This window comes from Catharus ustulatus, chromosome 6 (assembly GCF_009819885.2).
Source record: "Catharus ustulatus isolate bCatUst1 chromosome 6, bCatUst1.pri.v2, whole genome shotgun sequence".
NCBI lineage: Eukaryota > Metazoa > Chordata > Aves > Passeriformes > Turdidae > Catharus > Catharus ustulatus.
The window spans coordinates 41,419,108-41,445,719 of NC_046226.1; the positions used below are offsets into that span (position 1 = coordinate 41,419,108).

Sequence of the window (26,612 nt, forward strand, 5' to 3'; positions counted from 1 at the left end):
GGAAATCACTGTCTCAGTAGATTTACAAAATGTGCAAAGTTCATGCAAACCCTTAAGGACAGCACACATGTTCCCAAGAGCAGTGAGCTCTGACAGTCAGTCCCAATACTCCAGCTCAGGTGAAGAGGGTTCACATTTGACTGTGCCCACATAGCCTGAGGATGCTGTTCCCTCTTCTCCACACGCTATTGCTTCAGGACAGGAAACGATTGGTTACAAAGAAGCTGCAGGCTATTTCTGTGTAGCAGTTGCTCCCCACCAGCACCCCTCAGGCTCTAACACCCGAGGACACAAAACAAAGGTAGACCCTATAGGACATGCTACTACCAATTTCTACCAGGCTAGGATGAGGTCACAGCAGCACCAGATTTGGCTTTCACAAGCTGCTATTTCCATTACCCCCACAAACACCTCGAATGCCCTGTAAGGCTGGCATGCTGGTTCAGTTCTGCTGTCCCTCCTGACAGCTCAAGGAGAAACTTCCAGTTTGACAGACGCAGAGATGTAGCAGCCAGCACTACAAAATAAAGTTCTGCAATACACCCTAGGGCTCCTGATCCTCCTTCACATCTTGCATCTGATATGGGTGAAAGTCCAGCTGGTCCATTGAAGCAACCTCCAAAGCAGCCTCAGCTGATCTGATTGCAGGCACTTCTTGAGACAAGAAGCAAGCACCACCTTCCTCACTTAGGTAAGTCTTACACATTGCAACAGGTCATTTCCCTCAAGATATTACAAGGCTGGACACTTAAAATATCTAAAGCTGCCCCTGATCTGATCTCACCTCCCTGTCCTTTCTTTCTCACACCACAACACTGGCCAAAGTTAGCTGCATTCATTTGCAGATAGATTGACCAAGAAATCCAGGAGATGGAAGAGCTCCCATTGCTGTACTCAGGTTGCACAATTTGCTCCCTCTGCCCAAAGCAGCTAGCAGGTGTCCCTAGGAAGGGGTCAGCATGCTGCTGGTTCCATAAGGATGTTTATCTGCACAGTAACTTGCATGGGGCTGAGGCCATTTTGAAGGCCAGTGTAGTTAATTTTTGCAGTATTATCCCAATCCAGAACCAGATTAGATGTATAGCCGGACAGAGACCCGCAGAAGCCAGCACATAAATGGCCACTTTCCAGCTCCACGGCAGACATCCCCATGCAGCAGAGACTGGGGAAAGGGCAGCTCAGAAAGCCATGGAGCAGAGGAGGAAACAGGTTATTCTTTGCAGGATTTTGAGCCCTTGCACCCCAAAGCCCAGCTGCTTGTCTATCCATGCACATGCAGAACAGACATTAGGCAATCAGAAAGGCTCCAGGTCATGACTGATGAGACAGGACAGCTTCACACAACAGTACCAGTTAATGAACAATGACAGAGTTACTAAGTCTCCTGTTAACCAGGTACACCACTGCCCTCAGGACAGGGACTGTAAGTTACAGCCCCATTAACATACAAAGAATATCCTAAGGAGTTCATTTCCTTGACATTAATATACAAAGGCCTTGGACTTTCAGTACACCTGGGAGGTACATCTTGTCTCTGGTAAGCAAATAACCACAGAGCTGATGAATGACCCAAGCCTGAATTCACTGAACTTTCCTTTAAGCTTCACTGAGATAATACCAGCTGTGTAATGACCTTGAAAACATAAACAAGATTATGTTTGTCATGGATATTTTCCAAATAGCATCTCTTCACAAGTTACAATAGAAGGATTGAGGAAGCTGAATTCTAAAAATTAAAGTATATCTATTACATATTTTATATATATTTTTATATGTGTGTATCTCAGTGATACAGCTACAGTTTCTTTTTGAAGGAAAGCGTCAGTACAAGGTAGAATTTTTTTTATTATTACAAATTTTGAAAACAGAACAAACCAGACCCTTTCTTATTCCATCTACTACTAGAGAATTTCTTCTTAAGTAGAAGTAATTGTCTTCAAGGGTAGAGGAGATGGTCTGAGGACTAAGCAGAGAGAGAGCAGCACAGCCCCTCAGCCTGCAAACTGCAGCATCACACTTAATTACCTGCAAACTTTGAACTACCAGCACAGACACGTACAGTGAGACCCTAACAGCATCTGCAAGACATCTGCAGGATAGAGACTCAAACGTGCATGCAGCCCCTCCACACATGCTGCTCCTGGGGCAAAGGGAGCACCCTAGAGCAAGGCAACAGCTGCCTGCAAGAACTCCAGAAATACCACTGGAAAGAACAGATTTCTCAGGAATAGTTTCTGAGGGAACTTGTCAGCTCACACTGCAAAGGCAGACTGCTCCTGCTAAGACATTGAGCTTTTCTGTCTGACTTTTGTAGCTAATATAGTGTTGTGTGAATTATCTGACTGGCAACTGCATTCCCCAGCAAGACTCTGGATTAGAAAGCACTCACAGGGCTTCCTACAATGGCACAGATTTTTCAGTCTGTTTTATCACAGCAAGCACATGATCAGTATTTTGTTAAAAGGAAATGCGTATTTTAGAAACATACCTCTGATGCTTGACGGGAAATGATCAGATATTTATAAACCACTATCATATTGTTAAAAAGAAACCAAGCTCACAGCTCAGTATCAAAGAGCAGCAGAGGTTTTAGAAATGTCTGGTTTTATCTCTATGTTTACAAGCAGTGTAACACATTTTGAGAACATCTGGTCTTCACACTTCAGTTTGAAAGCTAACATTTAAGTAAGTCTTCAGTCCCTACAACTGGCAAATTGAGAAAGTTCTTGCCTATTTTCAGCCTACACACTCATGCTTGCACAGCATGACAGTATTCACAGGACAGCATTTCTCTTATTTAAGCAAAACTTTCCATACATCAAGAATTCTGCAGAAAAATGGGAGGAAAAAAACAACCAACCAACCCCACACCCCACAAACTGTCCCAGAAGTAATTTGGTTCTCCTCTCCCCCTACAAAAAAAAAAAAAAATCAAACAACAGAAAAAAAAAAAAAGAAGAAATGAATCAACTTACCAAAAATAGTAGACAGAAGAAACAGCCAAAAGTACAGTTTAGTGGACTTTCTCTTTTTAATTACCACGTATTAGAATGTTAGTTGTGCAACAAACTGCAGGTCAGGTCCAGAAAGAGGTCTCCACTGACTACAGCCAGCACACAATGCAGTAGAAATGCAGTTTTCACAAAACTGGTTGGGCAACTCCGTCACTTGACTACATTGGCTCTTTAATCGCTTCAGAGACCAGCTCAGCTTTGTTTTCTGCACTTGGAGCTGCCAGGCTGCAAATCTAACCTCTGAAATGGATGTGCCCACCTGCTCCCACATCTGCCAGTGGCATCACTGTGTCAAAAGCAGTCCCCCTGCTCTGGCCTGCCCCATACCTCCCCACAGATGAGCAAAACCTGTGAGCAGGACCTGCACTCCAAACTGCAGCAGGGAGACCAGCACAGACTAGCAGCACTGTGCTCAGGTGTCTCCCCAAGCAATGCCTTGGAGGTCAACAAATCTCCAAGGAGTTGCACAATATCCCTCCCATTACCACTTGGCTTGGAGACACTTCCCTCAGACTCAGCAGCTTCTTCCCCCCTGCCAGAGCACCCAAAAGCTACCACAATCCAGGCAGAAAGAAAGTATTTTTTTCTATTTTATTAAACAGCAATACAGATTGTGAGACTTACGTAGGAGCCAGGTAGTATAACTGATTTTTATCTTTCCTGCCTCCTCCTCCCATAAAATGCAAGAGGTCAAGGTTGAGGACATTTTACGGTAAAGTTTCCTTTCCAACAAACTGATTTTCAGTTGCTTCCATTTTCTCAGATACTAGGGCAAATAACTAGTGGGTGATTAGATTCAGCACACCCACAACAAACGTTTCTGAGAAGTCACAGCATCTGCTTGACCTGGGAAATGAGGTTTCCTACTCTTGGTTCCTTTCAGGAATTAGCAGGGAAAGTAGTTTTACTTCAAGGGCAGGAAGTTTTCCACAGCTTAGCAACTTGCACAGCACTTAAACAAACAACTTCTCTCTCCACACCCCCCTCTGCTTATTGAGTCTTCAGATCACAAACCTCCACAGACAGGTGGATGGGGCTGAGCAGAGCCTGGGCACTGGCATGGGAAGGAAGCTGAGCTTACACAGCATCACTCCCTGCACGCTCTCCTGGAGTTCATTTCATAGCTGAAGCCAGACACTTAGAGAAGTGAAAGCACTAGAGACTGCCTATTCAGAAGGGCATAGGGCAATGACCACTCCCTTGTCCTTCTCAGATTAAACTTCTGGAGGAGCTCAGACACCTTGCCAAACTATCTGAGTCACCAGAGCAACGAAGTCCCTTGTAGCTGACAGACCACTGAAGAATGGAAGTGTCTTCTGCCACCAGGATTCTCCCCAAGACCTCTCCCACTAGAGTACATCCACATGCTCTCAAGTGGCAGAAAGGAAAAAAAAAAAAAACAACAAAAACAAAAACAAAAAAACCCAAAGAAACCCCCACAAACCCAAAACCCACCACAAAGCAAATAGAAGAGGCTTCTGGTGTGTTATTCCAAATAACTGTGAAGCTTCAGAATTAACTAATCTTCCTTGAACAACAGAAGAGACAGGTTACTCATCTACTTTAATTATATCACATGCTTTATATCAGATCCTTTGCAGATAGCAAGGCACTGATCTAAAGAAGCCGAGGCTTTAACTCCTTAGCCCACAGATGAAGTAGAGCTGGAAGAGAACTGCAAACCCATCACAACTGGAAAGAGAAAATAATCCCTACCGGAAAAGTAAAGTGCTTCAGGCATGGGGATACATTTTTTGGCCTTTCCTTTATAGGAAACAGTCCCTTTATTATTTGTAATTTTAGGAAACTGGTTTTGCCAAATAGACCATTTGCTAATATGTAGCTACCTGAACCACCCCTGTGCCCCTGCTAATATACTGGCACAGCTACACGAGATTCCCGAGCAGATCAGCAGCTGTAACAATCTCCCCTCTTCAGCAAGGTCTGCCCCACCATCCCCATGAGCCTCCAACCTGAAGGGCCTCACTGCAGGCTGACAGTACAGGAATCAGAAGTACAGGACTCCTGCTAGATTCTCACACAAAGTACTTCATGATCTCTCCCAGATTTGCATACCAGGGAAGACAAGGGAGGCAACTCAGCCAAACCATTTGTTACAAGCAGCCAGGGCCAGCTGAGCCTGGGGTCTCCAAACTCAGAGGTACAGAATCACACCCTCTGTGGCAGCAGTGACACAACCACAGAAGGTTATTCCCGGACCCAGCCTCTGCCCCAGATGCAGCTGTACTTCCCACCAGCCCATCCCAGGGTCACAGGAGCCCTTGTGCCCTGCTGACGAGGGGAGCATTGTCACACACAGTCTGAGGATGAACATTTCACAACATCCTGAGTTTCATGCTACAGATGCCACCTGACACTACCAAAGGGTACGAATGAAAAGAGAAAGCTGGAACTATAAAAAGCTCCTGAGGAAGGGATTCTGTCTCAAATAGACCCTGTTTCCAAAATGATGACATACAGAGGGCAGGAGGGCATGAAAAGCTCTACGTACAAGACTTTAAACCACAGATATTTTTAGTAATTTCCTGCTAATCAAAAACATTCACTTCAATCACATTTTCCTTCTCCAACATCATGGTAAATAATACGAAAAGTTTCACATTTGTAACTGGCAGCACCTGGCCACAAGACACAAAGCCTTGCTGCCCTGATCACTCTGAGGATGCAACTCAGAAACTATTTCAAACCTTGCCCTGGAACAGTCAGTCCCAACAGGGGCTGCTGTACAGTCTCTCAGATGTACAGCAGCATTGTCTAGTCCTTTTTCCTTTCACCTTTAGAGAACACTCGCCTCATGCCAAGCTCTTCCAACAGGAGACAGAAAATGGAAAAAAAAAGCAACACTGTACAGCAGTAAAGAGCAACTCTGTGAGGAGCAAGAATAACACAGCATGAGCTGTTACAGAAACTGCAGTGAAGCTGCTTTGTTCCCAGGCTAAGCATTTTAGGAAGTGAAATGCCACAATAAGAAATCTCAGCAGACAAGGCTGGGAAACAAAGGGGTCCTGTAGAAAACACTTAGCCAGCTGGAAGAGATACCCAAAAACTTTTGGTTGCCCTTCTATGAAGATAGCTCTGAACTCCAAGGCAGGCTGCAATGTGTAGAGGTGCTTTGCTACCCTGATGATTGTTACATTACCATGCAGGTAATCCCAGCAGAGTTAAGTGGAGCAATACAAGAACATCGATTAGTGATAGACCTGTCATCTGCAATTAAGATCACTCCTCCAACACCATCTCAAAATAAGAAAATAATCAATCCTTCAAAGCAATACATGTGTAGGTTCCTGACGAACTGCTTCAAGCCAAGAAGAACAGACATATGGGATAGGTTCCCTAGGAATTTGGCAGTTAAAAAAGACAGCAAGACTTTGAGAAACTGGGTCTGTTTTGGGAAAAAGAGGGGCCTCCTCGGAGTCTGCAGACTAACACACACACAGTGGTCTGAAAATGGGTTCAGCTGAACCTGAACCAAGAGAGGCTGGGTGGCCTTTTTTCCCTGAAAAGGTCTCCTTCTCTATGTTTAGAGCATAAATATTTCAGAAGACTATTTGATGGAGGAATGCTAGAAGAATAAGATGGAAAAGAGCAGTTCAGAGGTATTTACTTTAAAACAAGAAAGAACCCAGAATAACCAATTTACAAATAATCCAATGAGCCTCAGTGCAGACATAAATGTTCCCATTTCAGTGGAAAAAAAAGCAGGCTGTTCCATCTTTAATCGGTAAATCATGATTGAAGCTAAGACTACTTTTTAATAGAATTGCAGACACAATTTTTTCTTACTCGCCTCTGTCCCACTGCATTGTTGTCTTTCCTCCCACAGCCCATCTGGTTTTACTTCACATCAGCTCCACAATTTTTAATCAAGCCAAACTCACCAATCACCTAAAACTACAGCAAGGGGTCTCATGCATGCTCCCTCTGCCCCCAGCATACACATCCAACCCTCACTAGTGCAGCAGCTTGAAACCCAGCCCAGCAATGCCTAATTGCCTGTTCCTCCTCTGATGGGAGGCTGCCAGCAGGAGAACCACCCATCACAGGGCACCAGGGCTCTCCACTGAGATCCTGGGCACAGGAATAACCATCAGACAGCACCACAGTAACACAACTGCTGACCTGGCTCAGCTCACACATGGCTGCACAGGCTGTTCTTCCTGACGGCAAACACCCTGTGGCAGAGGATGTCTCTCTTCTGGGCAAACAAGGAGCAACTGTTTAGGTTCCCATGGGACAGCTGCACGGCCACCCACTTGTATACACACTGGTGGGTCTTGCTGGTGGATGACAGCTGGGATGGGAAGAGGTTTCCTATCTGCCTGAAGCTACACAGAGCAAGAACCTAGCATTTTACTACAGGATCAAGTCTAAATCACTGCCACAACAGCCTCCAAAGCTGCAACACGATGGACTGGTAATGAATGCAGAAACACTCAGGCTCTGAGACCACCAGCAGGACTGCAGCATCAAATAAAAGAAGCCTTTGAGATCTTGGACTGGGGAATTAAAGCAGCTTGCCCTTCCTCAAAATAGCCCTTCCTTGAAATAATCTCTTCTGCCAAGGCAACAGCCAGTTTGATGCAGTTTTTGACATTAAAAAATTCCCATGAAGTTTTGGCAACTGCGTTTTTGTCACCTCAGTTTCATTCCAGGAAGCCGTGAGTCACACCACCTCCCCCAGGGAAAAAGGGTGAGAGGAAACTCTGACATTTCAGGTCTTCCCACATCAGGCAGGAGAAGCACCAGCAGCTGTGGGCATCACCTCCAACCCCTCAGGAGCAGCCAGGACCACCCCAATTTTAGCTGCACTCGCACAAGGCACTCTCAGCCTTGGTGCAAAGGAGCTGCTGAGCTCTGCACAGGAAGCAGCCACCCCTGCCGCAAGTCCCAGGGAGGGGCTGGGGCTCACTTGCAAGGCTGATCTCTCACACAGGGCTCCACTCCTCCCCACCACCAGCCTGCAGGGACTGCACTTGTACCTGCAGCCTGTCCCCCCACCCCTGTGCAGTCTCCCCAGAGAAGTGCAGCAGACCCTTGGGAACCAGGGAAGAGCTGTGCCTTTACCTTGTTTCACAAGGCTCACTCACCAGGGCTTCTCCACACAGCTCAGGTCTAGCACTGCTCCACACAGCAGCTGCCGAGCAGAAGTCTACTCTAATTAAAAGAGCTTCCTTTGGGAATAGGCAGATCTACTGCACAGCTCAGAGCGCTCTTTAGTTATTCCATGTGCATAGCTGCAAGCCAGCATTAGAAAGGGACCTGAATGCAAAGAAGAGTCCAGCAGCTTCTCAGACTGTTGGGAAAGCACATTTAGGCAGCTGGAGTTTTAACTGGTTGGGGTTCCTCCCATCTCCAAAAGACTTCAGAAGTGAGCATAATTAGAACTCCTGCCTGCCTTTTATGCCCCATTTCTTCAATCATGCAGCACAGATGCTGCAGAATAGTAGCCACAGCTGTTTGGTCAGTGAAAAATACAAGGCAGCAGCAAGGGCAAACAGCCTTGCTAACCTGTAGGTCAGCAGTCTGTCTCCTTAATCCAAGCCCTGCTCTGCTTCTGTGTTTTACAGGGAGCCTAGCTCCATGACACAAAAGAAAGGGAGTGAGGGGACAAGAGGCCAAGGAAGCACACTGGAAAGCTGAGGACATTCCAGCAAAGCCACTCAAGACTGACTCATCACCAGCAACTTCAATCCACGACAGACACATGACCAGTTCCACAGCAGGCAAGAGGATGCTTTGTGCCACAGCATCACATGAAAGCAGCCCCAGAACCAATGCAGCCCCAGAGACATTGTCTTGTTACACACTAGCCAGAACAGCACCCTTTTATGCAAAGAGTACTTACAAATTAATTGATTACAAGCAGAGAAGAGAGGAGCACAGCACTCTGCACGGTGACTTTTGAAAGCAGGCATATTAGCTCTGGGGACCAAAGAAACCCTTGACATTGCCACCACTGAAAACAGAAGTTCCATTTATTTCCACACACATTCCAAGTAATGCCAAGTAAGCCATTTGCATGACTAAGAAAAAAATCAGAGAAAAGTCATATAGCACTGAAATGCCACAAAAGGTAGAAACTTCCCTGGAAAGGTCTAACTAGAGCACTGAGGCATTCTGTTCAGTAGTAGAGATAATATATTAATTTAGAGTTTGTAATTGACTCCCAACAAAACTATCAACCACCTATATCACAGGAGATATATCAGCTCTGGGCATTTAGGATTTGCATATTCTTATATTATGGGATGACACAGCAGCAACTCTTGCAATCCATGCCAAGATGCCCCTTCCACACCTGCCCAGCATGCTGTTCCAGAAGCTCTGCACCAGTACAGCTCAGGTCGTGGCCCCATAGCAACCCAATGCACAAAACCCCAGCTCACGTGAACTTGTGCCAGCCTGGTGCACCAGCCCGAGCAAAACCAGCGTCCTGGAGCAGGTTACTTTTAAAACTAGACAGACAAGGTGCTGCATGAAGCCTCTCCTGTAGAGGCAGGAGCTGAGGGCATCAAATTCCTGTGTAGTCCCTTGAACCCATCCTGGCAAGGACACAGAAACCTCATGGATCACGGAGTCAGTAACCAAAGCAAGGTGCTGGAGAAGAATACAGTCAGATCCAGTGGCTGTAACCCCTTTTCCAGAACAACTCTGGGAAACAGCCTCCTTCATTCCTAAGAGGTACAGCTGCTTTCCAGCATGTGCAGTCCCTGCTATGCACACCCCTCTAAGATAATTCCTTTCCCAAATTACCTCCTTGGCAACGAATAGGAAGCAGGAGGGACCAAGGGCAGTTCCCAACCCAGCTGTGGGAAGATCAGCTCAGCTCAAGGTGTGTGGCTGCAGCTCTGACAGCTCATCTGTTCTTTTGCTCGTGTATGAGAGAGTGAAGCAGATTTGTTTTGCCTACAAAGGGAACTCCCCATTATATAACTTCAACAGGCTGCTGGATATCCTAATGTATACAGCTCGTCCCAGATCAGCATTTCTCCAGTACACATGGCCATGGGATTATCACCATACTGGAAGAGATCAGCAATCTGCTTACAGCTCAGTAACAATTTTGTAGTAAAGGGTAAAGTGCTTTCATGACGCACCTGCCTCAGGGCTGTGCTGCAAAGCAACTAAAATCAGCAGCCCAGAAGCATCCTTAACAAATCCACCATTACTTTGCTTACATGCAAGGTTCTTGCTCTGGTTCTTCATAGCTCCTGAGCTCCTTAAAGACAGACAGGGCACTTACCACACCAGCAACTTTCAGCAATTAGGTACATGCATTGGAGTTTGGTTTGACTTGCTTTTAAATGGTGGTGTCCCAGTTCTGGAGCTCCATCAAGGAGACAAAGAACTAGAGCAGTCAGCCAGACAGCCTGTGCACACACCTCTTCCCACAGGACTAAGCCTGTCCCCAGCTGAGTCTCCTTCCTTTCTCCCCTGTATTTACTTTGGATGAGCCACAAACCACCCAGCTTCCCTTGCTCTCTGGTGTTCAAAAAGACACACGCTTGGGTTCCAAGTTGGCAGTCTCCATTCCCTGCTCCCAGCCCCACAGTCTACTGTTTTATTCCCTTTTTCTTCTGTGATCAGCCAGGCAGTCCCTTCTGCAGAGCTGCTCACAGTAACGCCTCATCTTTCTTCCAGAAAATTAGCTAGCTCTGAATCTCACAGTGCACGCAAGAAGTGATTTAAGCAATCTCACTACGCAGTTCCTTTGCTTCACTTATCACCCCATCTAGACTGAAGTCAGCCATTAACTGCTTCAGTGTTTCCAAGCCCTGATAGCTCAGAGAGCTTTCAGCAAACAGGCTCTGCCACAGCCAACCAGCTGTCAAGGAACTGCTGGCACTGACTGTGCCTTCTGTATTATTCCTTTTACCATGCCAAGAGAGCCTGTAATTTTTAGCCTTTCCTCCATTTCATTCCCTCTAAGAATACAGAAGAGCCAAAAAGAGACAGAGGTGGTTAGGTAATGACTGCATCTCATTACACAGTTGCTAAAGGAAAGGTGGCTCACTCAGCCATCCCTCCACACGTATGTCATTAATAGTAGCCTGTAGAAAGTTCCAATCCCACATTCCTCCAACAGATGCATCAGTCCAAGGACAGTTTATTTCTTTGCCCAGTAAAGCTGGAAACCACATGGCAGCAGGCAGGCTACTGGGCCCAGCTACCCCTTTGCTGCACAAAAGGACTCCAGAACTCTGGTAGGCATGATCCGTGCTCAGAGACAAATGAAGGAAGGAGAAGGGGACACAGATGTCATGTTCCTATATTAGAGAGGTGAAGTTCAGGCACTCTAGGGTGAATGCCATAATTCTTGGCAGTAATAAGTAAGTTTTGGTGCATGTAACTTTTTCCACAATGGAAACTGAGGAGTAAGTGCAAGAAGTCTGTGGCTCCAATCACCCCTTGTTACACAGGCCCACTGGAAATATTGCTACCTCTTCCAGCCTTCCAAGCTACGCAAACAGAGCCTGAGCCCTGACAAGGCTCACCCCCTCTAGCACCTCCCACTCACCAGCCAAGAGAAACCAGACCAGGAAAAAAGCTGCCATGCCACAGGCACCATTAAAGTGGAGCAATAATTGCTACTTCAGATAGCACAGGGCACGATCCAAGTCCCAGCATCCTCCTGACATTCCTATAACAGTGTCCAAACATCTTTGTGGCAATGCCTTTTATCTGTCCTGCATGCTTCCTGCTGCAAATGCCAGCAGGCACCAGGAACCACAGCCATGGTTTGAAACTTTCCCTGGGGTCTGTATTACCAGAGGCCTGAAAAACTCCCACCTGCATCCCTCTGACTTGAACATCTACTGGATGAACACGTGCACTGGATAGACCCTTCCTGCCTTACAGCTGAGAGACCAGGACATGGAGTAACAGAAGAGTGCTGCAACCTTTCCTTGGTTACAATCAGATGAGAAATTTCATATGAAATCCCCCAATGCACTTCAAAGAGCTTGAAGCAGAGTGGTTTGAGTAGCAGGGACAAGAAAACCTTCACAGTGCTGTGGGAAGGCCTCGTTTGAGCACTTCCTGCACCAGCTTACAGTTGTAGGTCACATTACACCTGCCTGTCACCCGAGAACTAAAATAGAGACAATAACAGTAATGAAGAGAGTCCAGATGAGCCACATCATTAAAGCTTCTAAATCCTCTTAAGGGAGGAGCTTCCATGCAGCAGGACAGAGATTGCCCACGGGGAGGGCTTTCTCCAGGCACCCAGTTTGCGTCTTGCTCTATTTCTGTCGCACACAGGTAAGAAGCTGAGCAAACACTGCAAGACTTCACCCAGCCCTGCAGCACAGGGATGAGAATGTCATCTCAGTGGTCCCCAGAGCCCTTGACAAGGATGGAGAAACCCAGCCAAAGAGGGGTTTAGGTCCAAAGAGGGGTTTAGGTCCAAAGAGGCTACACCAAGCAAAGATATTCTGCTCTGAAAGGGGTGCTAAATGACACAATGTTAGGAGTGGGGAGATGCTACTCACTTTTTTCAGCCACTCCAAACCCACACATAGGCTTGCAGAGCAGTTGCAAAGGTTCTTCTCACCTGTGTGGGCTGCCCAGCATGAGCAAGCACCCATGGATTTCTTGTTTGTTTTTTGTTTGTTTTTGTAAAGAAGCACAGCTGCAGCTCTAGGATCTCCCACTCCAGCCAAAGGGCCAAAAACAAATGTAAATGTTAAAAAACCACCTCACTGTTGCAAGAGGTTCTGCTGTGGAACACTGGCAGGTCTTCCAATGCCTGTGCAGTGACACTGCAGAACAGGTCACTGACTGTACCATCCAGTGCCCTTCTGCCTTGTTAACACTTTCTTCCCACTTAGTGCTCATGAAGTATTTAGTAAGAGCTGAGTAATTTGTCATTTTTACAGTTTGTCATATGCTTCACATCAGCATACAGCAGCACACTACTGAGACTGCTCCTCTCACTAGACACCTCCATCTAGATTTTCAGAGCACTTCAACCTTGTGGCCCACCAAAATTACCCTAGCCAGAGGCTTCTGCTTGACTGTTCTCATGCAGTGAGCAAGCTTCACAGCAGCAGGTTCACATCTCAGGCTTTGAAGGGGATTTTTCTTAAGCCCAAGATGTCTGGGAAAGGGAAAAAAAACAACAAAAAAACCCCATGGAGAGGAAGTATCACTGATGTCAGATTTCAAGACAGCATTGTCCAGCTGTTCACCCTCACTTGCACAGAAGCACATGGGTGTTGTCAGAAGCTAACAACCCAGAGGCCTCACAAGTGGTAGGATGTGTTACATCCCTGTGAACCTCTACCCTCAACAGCAGCTCAAACACCTCCAAGAGCAGCTCTTCTCCCCAGCCACCAGCTCTGAGAGCACTGCAATAGGACACTGTCCCTCCCTTGCACAGACAGTAAATTTCAAGCGCTCATCTTATACACAATATGCTACAGTTTATCCAAGACATAGCAACACTTTACCCTAAAGTAGCTTTACAGTTTACTGTAGCCAATATTTAGACTTCAGGATGGCTGGGGTTTTGGTTTGATTTTTTTTTTGGTACCAAACCCCCCATTTTACATGACAGCATACACAGCAGAGCTTTAATGTTCTGGGGCAGAATCAGCATGCCTGGAGTGCAACAAGCTGCTATCCCCTTATCCCTCTTATAAACAGATTTGTTACCAGTCACATTGCTAATGTAATTCGCATTTGCAACATCTATTCTGCTGTTGAGCTGCAAGCACTACTCGTCACAGGGATCTGAAAATGAAGTGGGGAAAAGGGACACAGCAGGCTGGGCCAGCACCAGATTTCTGTACTCGTAATAGGGTAAGATCGCTACAGAAGCGTCTAATCCACATCCTGGAAATCAATCAAGACGGAGCGGACTGAAGGCAGCCGTGTGCCCAGTCTCATCAGCAGAGGCACCCGGCCGAGATCCCCGCACGGCAGCAGCGCTCCGGGCCAGCAGGACCCGCTCTGCGGGCGCCGCGCCCGCCGCACCTGGCCACGGTCTGGGGCCACACACCTGGGAGCTGCGCCAGGGGTCACAGCTCAGCCCCGACTCCAGGGCGGAGGGGCACACCTGGCAGCGTCCAGCAGCGGGGACTGGCGCCCCGAGAGGCTCCCGCAGCACCCCAGGAGGGGCTCGGGGCTGCCGCACCGCACCGGGGGCTCCCGGCCACTAGAAAGCCCTGCAGAAATCCTCCGGCTAGTCCCGCCGGGCACGGCCCCCGGGCCGAGGGGAGCGGGGTGTCCGGGCACGGTGGGGGGAGTGCCGGCCGCGCCTCCCCTCCCGCCCCGCTGCCCGGCGCTCCGGGGGCCGCAGCTCGCCTACCTGCTCCGCTCGCCGGCTCCCCCTTCGCCGATGTGGGCCCGGGGCGGAGCCGGCGGCTGCGCTGATCCAGCCCTGGGGCGGGCCACCGCCCCCGGCCCAGCCCGGCCCCCGGCCCTGCCCAGCCCTGCCCGGCCCCCGCGCAGAGCCGGAGCCGGAGCCTGGCCCGGGCCCCGCCGTGCCCGTGCGCTCCCGCCTCCGCCCGGGGCTCCGCGCAGCGCCCGGCACTGCCCGCTCCAGCCCGCGCTGCTCGCTCCTCACACCGTCACACGCTTTCCACTGCCCACCTCTGAGGCCTCGGTTGCTGCCTGCTCCTCTCCACCTGAGACCAAACCACCCCGCTCCGCTCGGGCAGGTGGCCAGCGGTGCGCCGGGGCCCTTTGCCCTGCTCGCTGCTCCTGCCGTGAGCCCGTCTCCTCCCGCGGGCCCCCTGCCTGGCCCGTCGAGTAGGTGCAACAAGCGCACACACACAAACACCCCTTGAACCTCTCTGTTAAGCGCACTGGCAGCTTGTCTGGTGCTGCGAGACGCTGTGGCTCCCTGCCCAGTGAAAGCAAGCCTGATGACCCACCGAAAGATTTTTCCAGTGGGCAATTTCGCTGCCCCAGTGAATCCTGTAAACATCACCCGGGCTGCACATTGTTCCCCCTCCAAACCCCGTTAAGCTCTTGTTTGCCCCAGTGCCTCCAGCACTGTGAAGATGGTGAGGTGCTCGCATGCTGTGGCTGCTGTTTGCTCTGCTGACCAGTGCCACTGCATTGTTTCCATGGGCTTCTCTGTTTTGTGTAGTGTATCCGCTCTGCGCAGCAGGCAGCAAGCTCAAATCACCAGCTCTTTGTTCTTGGCACGTGGCGTAATTAGCCCAATGGGAGCCTGCCTCTTTACTGCAGAACACAAATAAAAATAAAAGTGATAAGGTAATCTAACAGTAACAACGTGATCCTCTGTAAATCCTCATTTCAGACACTGAAACCAAACCCATCAAGCCAATCCTAAAATTAAAGAATATCAGGAGGTTCCTCACCCTTCTGAGGAGCAACATTCCTCACTTTCATGTATTCTGCTGTCCTGGCAGGAGGAGGACCAGCCAAGTCATTCAGCTCAAGGTTCCAGTCCTCATTCCTGGGGGCAGCAAAGACCAGTTTGGCTTTTGTACTGAGGCAGGTGTGCAATGGCCACCTTACTCTCTCCAAACAAAGTGCCTCTTGGTCATCTTTATGTATCTGAAGGCCGATTCTTTACTATGCCACCAGGCTTAAAAAAAAAAAAAAAATTAAAAGTCCTTTTCTGGGCTGTGTTTATTCATTGCATTTACATGACCTTCATTCTGGTATTTAGAGCCTCATCCAGTCCAAACCTTTCCCTGCAGCTCCCAACCATTTCCTCTGGTCCAGGATTAAACACATTCTCCTTCCCTTTTTCAGCAGTGGAGTTCAGCAGCGGAGTTCAGCAGCCTTCCCTCTGGGCTGGATTTTTATCCTGCAGACATAATTTTTGTCAGGATAAGCATGTGGTCATGCAATGGGCAAAGCTAGGCCACAAAACAAGTCCTCCTTCATGCGTGGATAGGATGAGGCAGGAGGGGCCATGGGAGGAGGCTGGAGAGCAGGTGTCACTTGCTGAGTGCCACACACATCGCATGCCGCACCCTGGGCTCCGCACCCTGGGCTCCACACCCTCCTCCGTGCCACCAGCAGGTAACTGCAGGCTCATCAGCTGGCATGAGGGCTCGCTGGGGAGAGGGGATGGAAATGCAGGTGCTGAGGCAGAAGAGGGACGTTAAGGTGGAAGTGAAATGACTCGTTCTGCAAAGGGGTTTTTCTGGGTGTGGTCTCACTACTCCTATTTCTGCAGCTGGTCACAGCAATACCAGGCTATCCATGGCCTGCAAACTGTCTAATTTTGCTCAAACTCCTTTCTCATACAAAAAAAAAATTGTAAGGCCATTTGTTAGTGTCTAAGACAAGGACGAATTATGCATGATAATTATTTGGTGCAATCTCTGAAAATTCTTTTACAACCAATCTTGGGGACTGTGTCTTTCTGGAAATCAGCAGCCCTCCAGCGTCTCTTTTCAAGCAGAATTAACCTTCATTAAAAACAATTCTATTCTCAAACAAAATATTTAGAGTACTTTTTCTTTACCTCTTCTCTCTCTGTAATAGTCTTTAACTCAAACATCTGCTCAGGCTTATGCCTGTACTTTGAAAGCCAGAATGCTTATCTATAAAGACACAGGGGTTGGTGGGGCAGGTCAAATAGCATCTGCCTGTTCTTATATTTAGTCTTCCTCATCTCTGTGCTGAGAGATTATCTAAGCCTACAGGTACTGAGCATGTAGCTGGTTTCTGATTCTTACAAAAATTGTCCTACTTTGAGGAAGGAAGCCTGGGCTCAAAATATTTCCCCTGAGGATTAATGCAAAGGCTGTTTCTTAAAGAAAATGGGTTTTAAATAAAAAGTGATTACAAGGTGCAGTGCAAATGGATTGTGCCAGCAGCTCTGGTTCACCAGCCTGAATTCATTTGTGTCAGAGGCTTTGAGAATGGGATACATGTTTAGCAAGGGCAGTGTGGGAATATATATGCATCAGTGATTGCATGCATAGCTGGCTATGCTCGAGTGCCACTCGGATATGAACCAGTGAGTCTAGAAAAAGCATTAAGTCTATACCAGTGCATTTGCTGAGAGAAGGGAATAGGTTTTAAAAGAGAGTTTCCAAAGTGCCTGAATTTTATTAGAAAGTCTGACGTGAATCATGCTCTTCAGAAGGCTTGCAACAGGGACTTGGCAGCAGAGGAGAAACAGATCTACTGAGATGTTGCAGTAAGCTGCGCACAGATGGCAGACTAAAAGCCCAAGTATAAACAGCATCTTTTACAATGTACACATCAGGCTGGATTCTCAGCTAGTGATTAGTCAAAAGTGCTCGTAAGAAAACACCCAGGCTGGAGAAACCCACCATTATGTGGTATGTAAGGCCAAAAACTGAATACCATTTCCAAGGCAGCCAGGGACCAGCCAATGGGTCATTGAGCCAAGCAATCTGTTTTTGCCTTGGGCCATCTTCATTTCAAGCACAACTATTCCCTGTCAAATGAATACTTTCTTTTTAGGAGGAATTAATCTCTGTACCAAATCAAGGCATGGTCTATTCTGTGGGTAAACAAGGGAAGTCTGCACAGGAGTCCAAGTCCCTGTGATGCAGCTTCATACAGGTTCTGATTCATTTGTACACAAGGTCTGTTTCCTCAGGCACAGGGGAATACTAATGCCCTGCACAGAGCTGGCTGGCTGTGCTTTTGTGGCTGCTTGCAGCCTTGCCCAGGGTTGTGAGAAGCTGCACACTCCCCACTGCTTTGCAATGAAGAACACGAATATGGCATGGGTGGCTGATAATTACGGGTGGCTGATGATGGAGGGAGGAGCTAGGGTCCCCTCATTCTCTGCTGATAACCCCATGCCTGGCTGGGTTGGGGCCATCCTGGAACAGCTGGGTGCAGGCAAGAGACTTTCCACCATTTTATGTGTAGGCAGCTCTTCATGTCTCTCTGAAGCTGGGATGGGAGGTCTCAGGGTCGCTTGGCTGCAGGCTGCAGGGTGGAAGGGACCGAACTTCTTTTCTTTAGTCTCAGAGGATCTCTGAGAATAAAGGGTTTGAGTTGCAGCTTGCACTGTTTGCTGCCCTGTGTTGTATGCACCAGAAGGAGGAAATTAGTCTTTGGCATTAGGGAGAACAGAGAAACAGGAAGACACGTGGATTTCTAATGTTTGCATATCTATTTCCCTTGAAAAGTCTTTGAATTGGCCTCACATTACTGTGTCTTTAGGAGAGGAAGGATTTCTTTCCTGATAGGGCCAAAACATTGAGTAATCCAGGAGTTGTAATGGCGAGGACTGTAATTATCAGTACAAACTGTCTAACTTTAAAAAAAATGTTATTTCAAAATTGCTTTGACAAGAAGAGACTTCAAAAATAGAGCAAAGAATTGCTACAGGGGTTGTCTTTCTGTTTAAACTCTAAGTTAAAAACAAAATGACCAAACAACGTAGAGTTTGTGGTTAGTATCTGTTTGATAGCATAGTATAAAATAGAAAGAATGCAAAACACATTTAAAATTACATATTTTTTCAAGCCTCATTTGAAGTGTGTTCATGGCACTGTATGTGGAATCCTCTTTTATTTGCTCCAAACTGTGATTTACTATCAGATTAATTACATAGAAATAATAATGGAGTGCAGTGGTTGCTGAAGCCTGTGGGGCAAGAGGGGACTATTTCAACTTATATTAGTGGAAGACATGTTTATCGAAAGGTGTGTTTTCAGGACTAAAATATTTTTGATATTCTGTGGTTTAGGACTTTGGAGTGCACAGCAGCTCTAGCAAACTGATCTTATTTTCCTGATGACCAGTTGCCCTCCCCTGGCTGAAATGAGAAATGCAGGCAAGTGAAGTTTTCCGGAAGTTGGACTTGGATAAACTAAAAGTAAACTGTTCTGCCAGAGGTACCGTATAACTGGGAAGCAGATTTGTCCGTAGTTGGGTTATTTTGAATCGTGGTATGGGTCCATCACAGCTGAATATTACAGAAGTGACTGCACTCCCAAACTTGGTATTTTGCGAGGAAATGCTGATCCCCCTCTATAAATGCTGGAAAATCCAACACACAGGGGTGTGTCTTCCTAGACACTAGATTTGGGGCTATTGAACCCTACATTTTTGTTATCTGTTAAGCAGTAACAAGTGTTATAAGTATACATGTTGGATATCTATCTGACCCTTGAGATGGAAAATTTTCTGGAAAAAATCATCAAGATTTACCATCCTGTGCTTTCCATAATTTTTCCCTTTGAAAAAAAATTCTCATAGAAAAACATCTCAAAGGGTCTGTGAGCAGATCACAGACATCTCTGGTTTCAGAAGAGTCCGTGACTGTTGCCATAGCTTTGCTCATTTGAGGCAGGTAAGACAGAAAATTACTAGAAGGGTTTCAGAAATGCATCCCACTCAGTAAGGAGCTCTTGCTAGTTTTGCTGAGCTTACAAGCGTACTGGCTAACAACATCCACAAAGTGGGATTTTGGGAAACTAGGACTTAACCCAATTTTACAATCATTCCTGTGCCTTTTGCAGTCATCTTCGGTAACCAGAAATTAATTTCCAAGAGGTAGCATTCAATCTCAGTCCTTTTAAACATTTGTAGATATGGATGAACACCTGAAGAACTTGACTGCATTCCTGAGGCTTCTATAGTAACACCAAATTTTTTTTTCTCCTTTTACAAGTAGTGTACTGCTGTTTCAAGTGTGCTGTCTTTCCCTGTAGATGCAAGGTGTTTTGTTTGTGTCTTTTGCAGGCATGCTGGTTTTGACTGGTATAGCATTATTTCTTTCACAGAGGTTGGTAAGGGGCTGTGTTTTGGATTTGTGCTAACACAGGGTTGATAATGCAGAGATGTTTTTGTTATTGCTGAGCAGGGCTCACACAGAGCCAAAGCCTTTTCTACTTTCCATGCTGCCACAGTGAGGGGACTGGGGGAGATTGGAAGGAAACACAGCCAGGATGGGTGACCCCAGCTGACCATATGGCATCATGCTCAGCATATCAACTGTGGGGGAGAAGGAAGAGGAGGAGACATTTAGAGTGATGGCATTTGTCTTCCCTAGTAACCATTTCACGTGATGAGGTCCTGCTCTCCTGGAGGTGCCTGAGCACCTACCTGTCCTTGGGAAGAATTGAATTAATTCCTTGTTTTGATTTGTTTGTGTGCCCGGCTTCATTTCCTTTTTAAAAATGAAACTGTCTTTATCTAAACTGCTGAGTTTTCACCTTTCCAATTCTCCCCTGATCCTGTTGGTGGGGAGTGAACAAGCACTGCGCAGGGCTTCGCTGCTCACTGGGGCTACTTTGAATCCCAAACTCCTGTTCAGAGAGCAACAAGAATGTCCACTGTTCTTCCAGGAACCAAATACAATCTTGCTTCTAAAAGCAGATTACTGAACCACAATAAGCTTCACCTATAAACTTATTTTGATCTAATATTTACAGACTGAAATGATATTCTGGATTTTATGTGCACGTTTGCACTGGGAGGTTACAAAATGCCAAAGCACTATAAGATTAGTACCGTGCCACAAGATTTGAGCTGTTTTGCACAATATGTTTCCATAACAGTGTTTCTGAGGCTGGGCTGTCTGGCTAAGTGTATGCATTTTTCTGCATGGTAGGAAGAAGGAGCCAGAGTGCTGATAAGATTGCTTTCCTCCCAAGTTCATAGCTTGAATTCAGAGTTGAATGCATCTGCCCATGTCTTTCAAAATATGAAGAAGAGAATTGGCACTAGAAAAACATGGGCACATCTGGGCAGATCTCATACATGATTCATTTCTGGCACCCATGTTGACTTAGATCAGCTTAATCTGATAGAAGACCGAATAAATGTTTTTAAACTCCTACCTGTATCTTGAAATTTCTTTTAACTTTCTTTTACATTGGATTGAGAGGAATGAACATTGCTGATCCCCATTGATCTGAGAGGGGTGGGTGCCAGGAGAGATGCTCTTGCCTAGGCAGTATTATTTCCACACCCCACAGCTCCAGAGACTGGTGAGAAGTCACACTTTTGAGTCCAATTAACACAAGCACCTCAGAAAATCTGAGGAGAGAGAACCCAGTTCAAGGTCTGCCAAAGTAAATGAGACTGGCAGGCTGGGTATTTTCCCAGGGAATTGTGTGCAACACTGGCACGATTTACCTGAAGGAGCAAGGCGAGTGGAACAAACAATCCTATGACACTAATACCTCTTATGTAAGCTCAGATCCACAAAAGTATTTAGAGACTTAATTCCCCCCAATTTCATTTATTAAGGCATCCAAGTTCCTCCTTGCTATGTTAAGCAATTTTAAATCACGCATCGGAAGGAATCTCTTTTCTGCCTTTGCCTCTCTCTCTTTTCTCACACAGATGCACGTTTCAATGACCACATGGCCAGTGAAGTGCCCAAATGCACCCCTGCAGCAACTACTTAGGCACGTAAAGCTGCAGCAAACCACATGGAGGAATTAAATCCTTGAGGGCCACTGGCAACTTGCAATTAGTCATAAGTCTTTCTTCCACTTGGTGTCTCCCTTTAGTCTCAAATCTGGGGCTGAATCTCCAGTAGTGCTCTCCTGGGGATGAATATTTGTTATTTGCACCATACAAAGCACCCCAGAGTTTCAGTGGTGCACCACGACTCCCCTGTGATTAGCAACACAGAGAACTCACAAAATGTGAACCTCTCCTCCCAGCTGCATAGCTTTGCTCTATGGTCCCCATCAGTTTTAAATGTGTTTAGGAAATCCAAATATTTATTTTTTGTTACTGTTTGTCTTTGGAAAATAAATATATTAATTGCCTAATTTGATCCATTTTTTGTTATAGAGAGCTAGGGCTGGTTTGACTCATTCTATAAATGTTAGAGAAGTTCACAGGAATACAAGAGAAACGTAAAATGTTATTTCACTGAATTAATAAAAGAGTATTTTTTAAAGGGATTATTTCAAAATGACACTGAATAAGAACACACTCTTTGCCCTTGTGCAGAAACAGAAAAGGTAAGGGATACTTCTAAACTTTCTTCATATTATAGTGGAAAAAATTCAGGGAGGGTGGAGGTGGTTTAAGCTTTTTTGCACTGGAACCCTGTTTTTTTACGGTATGTAAGAATTACTTGGTAGGGAAATATGTAAGTTTGGATTCCTTTTCAATTTATGCACAGTGCAAGCCAGTTTTTCAGTGACTAAAGCTACACTGGAAGTTTCTGCTTTAATGACTTCAAATATTTGCAGCTACATGGAAAACAGTGTGGCTCACAGCATATATGTGCTAATGTGCTTGATTCACTGCTGCTTCTGGGCCTTTTCTGCTCTGCCAGTTCCTCTGAGATTAAATCTCTGAGAGAAAGTTGTCCAAATCTAATGTGTTTGGCAGTCCCCTCAAATAAAAGCTCCTTTCTCCAAACACTGCTTGGTGTCTTGCTTAATTCTGATCTGGAGACCTGGAGACTAGACTCTGAGCTAGTATAAACGAGGGAAGTATACCACATAACAGCAGCTGAGGATCTGGAAAATAGTATCTACCAATAATGTCTTACTTCATGTGGGTTCTATCCAAATAATTCACTAGCCCTCCTGTGGGAGAACAAAGCACTGTATATTTCTTTTTACGAGCTGTTTTGCACATAAATGCTCTTTACAGGCCTAGTACATCTTCACTGAAACCAGCAAGAGCAAGCTGGCAAAATCTGTGTGCAGCTTATTTTTCAATCCTTTTAAAATCACAGAGGAATGCTCATCAGATTGCAGATCCCAGATGCAAAATAACTGCAAATTGTGCCAGCGTTTTCTTAGCGCAGATCTGAGATAGCAAATCATCCTTTTGCTGTGCCTGTGCGGGATGAGCGGGGTATCCTGGATTTTCCTGGCTGTGAGATACCGAGTTTGGATGAGGATGGCCATGCCATCTAGCGGCTGCTTGTCCCGATTGCTTGGACAATCTTATCACCAGTTATGAACAGTGTCCCCCATTTGTCTCTGGAAAGTGAAAAAATAGACATCACTGCGTTTCATCTGAGAATCTTGACTGGTCCATCTCTTCGCTATAGTACCTGGAAGATTTCTGTGTCAGGCTTCATCTGATTAACTGGATTTTCAACAGCCAGTGTTCCTAATAGTCAATGAATCAGGGGTTTGTCCACTGTCCCTTCCTTTGACACAAGAAAAGGAGCTGCTCTGTCACTTGCTGTGCATAGAGGTCTCCCTCTCCAGAAGATTTTGCCCTCTTCCACTTGCAGGAATTTCCCTGGCATGCCCCATTTCCTCTCCTACCCTCTTGAGCTGTCTCAGCAGCTCCACTTAGTCCCTGGTGCAGGGGTGCCACAGGGGTGGTAGCACTGCGGAGGAGGCTATGGAGCAGCTATAAACAACTCTTTAATTCTAGTCCTCATGCCAAAAACTGACTAAGGCTGCTATGAAAGGGATGTTAGATGTGGGAAAGCAATTTTCAACCCTCAGGATCCTGCTTGCCACCAGCAGAGTTTCCCCAGCGAGAAGAGGCAGAGAAGCATATTCCACACTGCCTCTAGACACCCTCCACTAAGCAATCCCATACATCAGGCCAATATCAAATGCAACCACAGAGGAGGCTTTCCCTTATCTTTCAGGACAATTACCAAGCTATACATCACTTGAACAGTATGGGAACGATGGGAGATTGTGGTTTCTAGTAAAATGGGAAAACTTTTTCATGGTTAGCACTAGCAATGGAATTTGTAGCCCACCTCCATCTGGGCTGAGGCACGGGTGATCATTCTTGGAGATGAGCTTCAATCAATGTCAAAGGGCAAATAAATAACTAACAATGTGTGAATGTGCATTTCAAGGAAAAATCGTGCTTTTTTTCCTTCTCCCTTCCTGCCCTTCATTTTGCCTTGGAGAAATCAGGGGTTTCCTCAGGTCCTCAGAGAGGTTGAAAACTGTCCAAAATGTGCTTCAGGAAAGTGATCATTCAAAGTGAATCAGTTTGCAGTGTCTGCTCACCATCTGTGTGCCTTCAGGAGATTGTCACACTTTCGGCTGGCTTCATCCATCTCTCTAATTCCTTGGTTACAGTCAAAACAGTTTTAAAAGTGTTTGGTTCCCACAGTGGGAAAGTAACTTGGATGCTGCCTGCTAGCATCACTTCACCCAGGAGCAGCTGACGCCTCTTGGAAAACTTTGAAAAGCAAATTTCTCTTCTGAGTCAGTTCTGCTGATGTAGCTTCTACTCCGAGAATTACTCTGCTCTTCTCTGTATTTGTAAGGGCACTTGTATGAGAAGAAGATCCTGCTTTTCTGGAAGGATGTGCTGCCTTCGGTGAAGTCATGAGCATCTCTAGCATTGATTCACCCACTCTGAACAATCTGAACTGGTTGATTTTAGGCAAAAAGGAGTCCGATATGATGAGCCATGGCCTTCTGGTCTGACATGTTTTGAATTATTATTCCTCTGTTACATTTTTCATAGAAATGCCCGAAGCCACTGACAGACTTGGTTTAGCAATAAAGAAATATTCATGTCCACAGCAGTTAATGGGATGCCAACAAAGATGCTATGTGGCTGAGTCATCTTCATGTTGCAATAGTGCTGCCCAACTAGCCACCCTGCGAGATTTAGCAGGCCCAGACTTTTTAGCTGGGGTAATTAATCTTCTTCAGTCTCTCTCAATAAGCTTCAGTAACTAGAGAGGTGAAAAAAATGCCCTTTTCATTGCAGAAGACAACTGAGGGTCTCACCACCTAAAGTGCTGACTGTCCCAATATGTATCTTCATTAAATTTGGCAGTCAGTAAGAAGGTTTGGAAAAAAACCTGTCCTTTAATTGTCTGAGAGCTCAACAAATGCTCCCACAGCTCCCACTGATCTGTTCCTAAGCTCAGACTGTTGCCCATGGGGGGATTTCTAGTGCACATTATGGCAGCTAAAGAGGAGTTTGATACCTAAATGGGGGATCAGGGCCAGGATTAGAAAGAGAGAGGAAGCAGGAGGCCAAAGATTAGTTTACTGTGAATGAATGATTACACCTTACTACTTGCCTGCTCTCTAGGGGGATAATTGTACCTACCCTGCTGATGAGTAGCTCCAGTTCTATGCTGCTTCCATGTCATGAGCAGGAGCAGTTGTCTCCACAGCTTTTCTTGGCTGTTCTCTTCTTGCCACCTCTTGCTGCAATGTGAAAACTGTGCTCTGTTGAGCCATCTGTCTGTGCTAGATCCCTCTCCAGGGAGCAGAGCTTCAGTTTTCTCACACTAAGTTCAGTGAGGCTCTCTGCATCCTGCTCAAGAGTGAATTGTCCAGGTTAACTGAGGCTCTTCTCACTCACCTTTTCTGTAGCATTATTTGTAGACTGATTTTTTAGTTATGACATAAAAAGGCAGCTACCAAGCTGTGTCCATATCTCTTATGTCAAGTATTCATGGCTGAGGCCACTACCCAGAGCTGTACTCAACTGGAAGGACAGGCAGCATGTTGTATCCTGTAGTTTAAAAACAGCACCATGCTCCAGACAGATTGGGTCCTTCCTAAGCAGTAGAACTCGGTACTTTCCACCCTAAGGGTGACTGTGTGACTAGGAGAAGGGAAGGGGCCACTTCCTGGTGGGCCCAGGGGATGGCCCGATTTATCCTGGCAGTGTAGAGGTCCAAGTGGACATTTATAGCACAACTCCCCACAAGGGATTTATGGTTTGGCTCTGGCACGGTGGCAAGCTGCTAAATACTATGAGTGTGGTATAAATTGGTTGGAGGAGAGGCACAAAGCCAGAGCTCCAAGAGCAACACGCAGGAGGTCTTGCTGACTTATGTGTGTGGCAAAATGATGGCTGAGGAGGCTGCTACTAGAAATGTGGGTATCACATGTGTTGCTGTAGGAGATGCAGCATCATGTAAACATTTAAGAGTTACAGCTCTTAAAATTGTATTCTGTAAGCATAGAGCTGTTTCCCCTGTAAAAGAGGCCATCTCTCTTTTGCAGTACAGAAGAAATAAGTGCATCTCCACTCCTATTTCACTGTGTACACTAAGACAAAACCAGAAGATAGTGGAAGGGAGGCAGCAAAGAGGAAAAATGTGTTTGCACTTCCAGCATGCAAAGAGTTTGAACATTGCAGTTTCTCTTGGACTTTGAAGCTCACTGTGCATCCTAGCTGAAGCCAGACACCTTTGGTGTGTTTGTCAATGTTGGGCTGAGGAGGAAACATCAGTGTATGGCATTCGCCAACTGTATCCCTTTCTAAATTCCTTCTGCTGGCCTGAGGATTAGTGTGCCACAGCAACATGATCCCAAAGGCAGCAGGGCTCGTGCGTGCTTCTTGGCCTTCCAGCACCTCATTTCAATGTGTACTGAGTGGCTATGGTGACAGAGGGGAAGGCTTGGCTACGACCCTGTTGAGAGCTGAGTGTTACCAGAGGTCATCACTGCTCATGGCTCTTGCCTGTGTGAGAGAAGCTCCTTGGGTTTCATCCAAACCTTAGACTCAACAACACTGAACCCATCACCACATCTGCTTGCACAGCTGCACAGCCCCTCACTGGCGGGCTCGGTGGAGAGAATAGTGCTGAAATATGGTGCAAGGACTGATGACACAGTGTCTTTTGTGGAGATAAAGGGAGGCTGGTCCCTTTCATCACTGCTTAAGCAATTGTTTCCGATGTCTTTGCCTCACTTTTGTTCTGGTCAGGGTGAAAGT

The 26,612-nt window shown here is 46.4% G+C and overlaps 1 protein-coding gene across 4 annotated transcripts in view; it reads right to left on the bottom strand.

Annotated features, from left to right (window-relative positions):
- CD82 (CD82 molecule) overlaps positions 1 to 14,727 on the bottom strand; it is a 38,143-nt gene extending 23,416 nt beyond the window's left edge. Inside the window, exon 1 of one of the 4 annotated variants that reach the window (XM_033063426.2) lies at positions 14,634 to 14,727. The gene's annotated coding sequence lies outside the window, so the exon portion shown is untranslated. The other 3 variants (XM_033063425.2, XM_033063427.2, XM_033063428.2) reach the window with 3 other exon arrangements.
- Between the last annotated feature and the right edge of the window lie 11,885 nt (positions 14,728 to 26,612).